At 44.7% G+C, this 6,000-nt stretch overlaps 1 pseudogene; it reads left to right on the top strand.

Moving 5' to 3' along the window:
* Positions 1–2,232: 2,232 nt before the first annotated feature.
* On the top strand, positions 2,233–4,358 carry LOC105871556 (guanine nucleotide-binding protein-like 3-like protein pseudogene; annotated as a pseudogene).
* The last annotated feature ends 1,642 nt before the right edge of the window (positions 4,359–6,000 follow it).

Raw genomic sequence — 6,000 nt, forward strand, 5'->3', positions numbered from 1 at the left:
TCCTTCTCCATCCCAGCCCTCTCTACACCTTGTGATAATTGCTTATCTGCTTGTCTGTATTTCTGCCCACTAAATTGTAAGCTCCCTAAGGGGAGAGGCCACATCTCATTCTCTATTATTCAATCCTGAGTCACTATGGTACATAGTGGGTGCCCTGTAATACTTACTGAGTAAATGAATGACAAACCACCACACCTTTCTACTTTCTTTCCCTCTAAAAGAACATTTTGCTCAATGGCATCAGAGAGAGCATCCTGAATGACTTCTCAAGTGTCACTACCTCAAGCTCTCTGGGCTTGCTAGTATCAGATAACAGGCTGGGTAGGTCCTCCAGTTGAATAGTAATACAGCATAAAGTCATAAAGTACTAGAGTTCAAAACCATAATAAGAAACCACCTGTTTTAAGATGAGGAAACTGGGGCCCAGATAAGCAAAGTGACTCAATTAAGACCACACAGATAGGGTCACATTTGAACCATAACTCAGGAACTCAAAGTCCACATTTATAACCAAGGTGTCATTGGAATAATGCTAGATGCACCCTTGGCACTTCTAATTATGCTGGTTGGAAGCAATGTTGCTTATCAATGTTGTAACTCATTCATAAAGGAGCAAAGACTTGCTTGTAGCACCCTAAAAACTGACTCACAGATATATATACAGCTTGCATTTGTAGCTCACGTTACATCGTACTGGAAACTGCTGGTCTAGGGCAATAATGACAATGGTAATCCCCTTCTCCAGGGCCAGTTCTTGATTTAGGGGTGGCCGTGTTTTTTCTTTCAACTGAATATTGTTTTTTCCCTACTTTTTTTTTTCTTTAATTTAGATCCCAAGAGAATTCCCTATGTTTTTCCTTATACTGAACTGTCATATGTGGCCAATAAAATGTAGGAAGCTGTCTGCTAGGGAGATTCTGGGAAAGGTTTGAACCCCTGTGTCAGGTAGATAGTGAGGGAAATCTGGCTCTCCTACAGACAAAAGTGGGCCCATCTCCTTGGTGCTGCCTTGAGCAATTGCCATACCTGGGGAGGAAGGACAGGATGGGCACCCTGTCTTGGTGCTGCCCTACCTTAATCCTGCCCTCAGCAACTGCCACACCTGGGAAGCCCCTGTGCCAAGTACCCCAAGCACAATAGGATCTGGAAAGTGACCTAAAATAATCTAAGGCTAATTATCATTTCATTAATTGTCCATCAAAGTGCTTCCACGGTGATGTCTGAACAATGACGAGGGCCCAATCTGGACAGTATAAAACAGGACCCCAGACCTTAACCAGAGCCTCTTGTTAGGACAGGGGGCCCGTTCGTTGTCCATGAAAAACGTATCTTGCTCTTGCTTTTGCTCTATAAACCTATCTTGCTCTTCCTCAATAAACCTTATTTTTGTGCTTACCCTGCTTTTGGTGTGTCTGGTCATCCTTTGGCCAAGAGCACACCAAGAACCGGGAACAACATTGCCTACCTGACATCTGAACACCCCCACTGCCACACCCCTTGCTTCTTGCATTACAAGTTCTCTTGTGAGCCAGTGATGTTGGGAACTGCCAGGAGGGGAAAGTCATGAAAGTCAAAGGAAGGCTAACCCAGAATCCTGGAACTGTTGAGCCACTGAGATAACCAGTCTTGAAACCCACCTTTATCTGGACTTCATGTCATGTGAAATAGTAAACTGTTATTACTTAAGCCACCTTTAGTCCATGTCTTGTTACTTTCAGACAAACTAAGTGATTCACACGGTATTCATTCATCGTGTGCATTCTCTGCTCTGCAGTGTTGTAAGTAAATCCCAGTCTTCTAAGGGCGAGTGCCTAGGCTTGGTTTGCCACCTTGCAGAAGAGGTCTAAACAGCAGAGTTGACTTTTAGACACATCTCTTTGGGATATCATTGCTGATATTTGTAAGCTGAGAAATTTTTGGTGCCATTTGTGTAACACTGGGCAATCTACAAAAACATAAAAACCTCTGGCCTCTGTGTGCTTACAAGCACACGTTGTATGTGTGTAACATGTTGAGGCTAAAACTCAATGGTTCAATCCGAAGCCCCGCCCCTGCGGGGGAGGCAGGGCGGAGGGAAGTGTGGGCCACAAGTCTGCGTTCCGGAAGTGGGAGCTTGGCCACGCGAAGGCATCTCCTGGGCCTGCGGGGTTGTCCTACCCTCTCCGGGAGTGTAGGAAGAAAGCAGGCAGATTTGAACTTAAGTGCTTTAAAGTTGGTCATCATGATTAACTTAGACACAAAAATAAAAAGCCAGGTAAAGGTGCCAAAGGCTGCAAGAAGCCTGCAAAGCAAAATGGGAAGAAAGCGGCCTCCAAAGTGCCCTTGGCTTCTCAGTTTGTTCACTCCAATGATCACCCTAATCGAGAGGCTGAATTAAAGAAGAGGGTTGAGGAGATGAGGGAGAAGCAGCAAGCTGCCCAGGAGCAAGAGAGACAAAGACGCAGGACCATGGAGACTTACTGTCAGGATGTCCTGAGACGCCAGGAGGAGTTGGAGCGCAAGGAGGAAGTTTTGCAGGAATTAAATATGTTTTCTCAGCTGGATGATGAGGCCACAAGGAAGGCTTATTACAAGGAGTTCTGTAATGTGGTCGAATACTCTGATGTGATTCTGGAAGTCCTGGATGCCAGAGACCCATTGGGCTGCCGCTGCTTCCAAATGGAGGAGGCTGTCCTGTGGGCAGAGGGCAACAAGAAGCTGGTCCTAGTCTTGAACAAGATTGACCTGGTCTGCAAGGAGGTCGTGGAGAAGTGGCTGGATGACCTTCAGAATGAGCTGCCAACCGTGGCTTTCAAGGCCAGCACCAGCATCAAGTCAAAAACCTGAATCGTTGCAGTGTGCCAGTGGATCAGGCCTCTGAGTCGCTGCTGAAAAGCAAAGCCTGCTTTGGAGCTGAAAATCTCAGGAGGGTTCTGGGGAACTATCGCCGCCTTGGTGAAGTGCACACCCATATCCGTGTGGGTGTTGTGGGCCTTCCCAATGTTGGGAAGAGCAGTCTGATCAATAGCCTGAAGCGCAGCCGTGCGTGCAGTGTGGGAGCCGTTCCTGGCGTCACCAGATTCATGCAGGAGGTCTACCTGGACAAGTTCATCAGGCTTCTGGATGCTCCAGGCATTGTCCCAGGCCCCAACTCAGAGGTGGGCACTATCCTGCGCAACTGTGTCCATGTGCAGAAGCTGGCAGACCCTGTAACCCCAGTGGAGACCATCCTGCGGGGGCGCTGCAACCTGGAGGAGATTTCCAACTATTATGGCGTCTCTGGTTTCCAGACCACCGAGCACTTTCTGATTGCAGTGGCCTAACGCTTGGGGAAGAAGAAGAAGGGAGGCATATACAGTCAGGAGCAGGCAGCCAAAACTGTCCTGGCTGACTGGGTGAGTGGGAAGATCAGCTTCTACACACCACCACCACCTACTCACACTCTGCCTGCCCTTCTCAGTGCTGAGATTGTTAAGGAAATGACCGAGGTCTTTGACATTGAGGAGACCGAGCAGGCCAATGAAGACACCATGGAATGCTTGGCCACTGGAAAATCTGATGAGCTGTTGGGTGACATGGATCCACTTGAAATGGAGATCAAGTTGCTCCATTCTCCGATGATGAAAATAGCAGATGCCATTGAAAATAAAACCACCGTGTATAAGATTGGAGATCTCACTGGGTTTTGCATCAAACCAAACAGTCATCAGGTGGGGTGGGCTAAGCGCAATGTGGACCACCGCCCCAAGAACAACGGCATGGTGGCTGTCTGCTCAGTGGACTGCCACCAGTGCTGCAGAAGATCATGGAGACAGACCCCTTGCAGCAAGGCCAGGCTCTGACCGCTGCCATGAAGAATAAGAAGAAGATGCAGAAGCGTTCAGATAAAATCGCCAGCAAGCTGTCTGATTCCATGATGTCTGTCCTTGACCTCTCTGGCAATGCTGATGACAGTGATGGTGACTGATGGACTCATCTCACTCCCTCCTCCAAGCACCAGTTCCAGTAGCATGGGGGAATACCGATTAAATAGTTTGGTTCTCCCTGAAGCACCTGCATATTAAAGAATCCCTCCCCCAACATGTATCCCCTTCCCCCCACTGTTCTCTCCACTCTCTCCAGTAAAAAGAATCCCAAGGGGATGGAGCCACCATACCGGATACCCTTTATTTAACTCCTACTGTGTTTAATAGAAGAAATAAAAGAAATATCAGCAGAAAAAAATAAAATAAAACTCAATGGTTTTGTTCCATTGTAACTTATGATTATGAAAGTAAGCCTTGTTTGTTGTAGAAACATTGAAAGTGCAAAAAGGTATAGAGAAGAAAATAATACCCTAGTAATCTCACCACCCAAATATAACTCCTCATGATATTTTAAGTGTGTATCTCTATCTTTACAGAATTTTTCTGTATAGATATTAATAGTATATATATATATATATATATATATATATATATATATATATTTTTTTTTTTTTTTTTAAGACAGAGTCTGGCTCTGTTGCCCAGGTTAGAGTGCTGTGGCATCAGTCTAGCTCACAGCAACCTCAAACTCCTGGGCTCAAGCAATCCTTCTGCCTCAGCTTCCAGAGTAGCTGGGACTACAGGCATGTGCCACCATGCCCGGCTAATTTTTTCTATATATTTTTAGTTGTCTGACTAATTTATTTCTATTTATAGTAGGGATGAGGTCTTGCTCTTGCTCAGGCTGGTCTCGAACTCCTGATCTCAAGCGATCCTCCCGCCTTGGCATCCCAGAGTGGTAGGATTACAGGCGTGAGCTACCATGCCCAGCCAATGGTATATATTTTAATAAAACATTATATAGTGTATATTGTAATAAAAAATAGGATCATGCTAAATATACTTTTTTGTGGCCCCTTTTGAAAAAGCTCAATGATAATAAGCCTGTGTTCAGAGTCCTAAATGTCTTGTGTATGTTTTCCAGAAAGCAGCTATGAGTTCATACCATTCTCTTTGGTCTTAATGTCACATATGTATAGAGCCCTTGACAGAAGGCAAAATAGTTTCAAATAAGCTATTTTCTATTTTTGTGTTCTCACCATAACCTATCTACACATTCTCCTTAACATCTCTAACAATATTGAACCTATTTTTTAACTAGCTTTCTTTACCAACTAAGTCATGTATTCCTGGAGGGGGTGGGGAAAACAGTGGTCAAATAAACTAAGTTTTATACCCACGTATCTATATCTCTCAGAATGCCTACTATATATAAAGTACTCAGTAAATATTATTTAGAGAATGAACAAAGTATGCTTGTATAGTTTTTGTTTTGCAATTATAATAATTATTCTGTTGGCAAATTTACACTACTCTCTCTGTTGAAATTCTCATTTCAAACTAGTTAAGATCACACAATGATTAAATTACACACACACAGACACACACACAAAACCAAAACAAAGAAACATTACTTTATCGTTGTCAACATCATCATCTCTGTCACCATCATAAATCCTTTTTTTAATTTTTTATTTTAATTTATAGTGATGAGGTCTTCCTCTTGCTCAGGCTGGTCTTGAACTCTTGAGCTCAAGTGATCCTCCTGCCTTGGCCTCCCAGAGTGCTAGGATTACAGGCATGAACCACCACACCTAGCCAATCGCCATCATAAATCTTTTTTTTTAGACAGAATCTCGCTTTGTTGCCCAAGCTAGAGTGAGTGCCATGGTGTCAGCTTAGCACACAGCAACCTCAAACTCCTGGGCTTGAGCAATCCTACTGCCTCAGCCTCCCAATTAGCTGGGATTACAGGCATGCGCCACTATGCCAAGCTAATTTTTTCTATATATATTAGTTGACCAATTAATTTCTTTCTATTTATGGTAGAGACGGGGTCTCGCTCTTGCTCAGGCTGGTTTCAAACTCCCGACCTCAAGCGATCCTCCCGCCTAGGCCTCCCAGAGTGCTAGGATTACAGGCATGAGCCACCGCGCTGGTCCACCGTAAATCTTTTAACGGTTCTGGACTTGGAGGTTCTGCCTGCTAGCTCTGG

Source organism: Microcebus murinus, chromosome 3 (assembly GCF_040939455.1).
Source record: "Microcebus murinus isolate Inina chromosome 3, M.murinus_Inina_mat1.0, whole genome shotgun sequence".
In the NCBI taxonomy this organism is placed as follows: Eukaryota; Metazoa; Chordata; class Mammalia; order Primates; family Cheirogaleidae; genus Microcebus; species Microcebus murinus.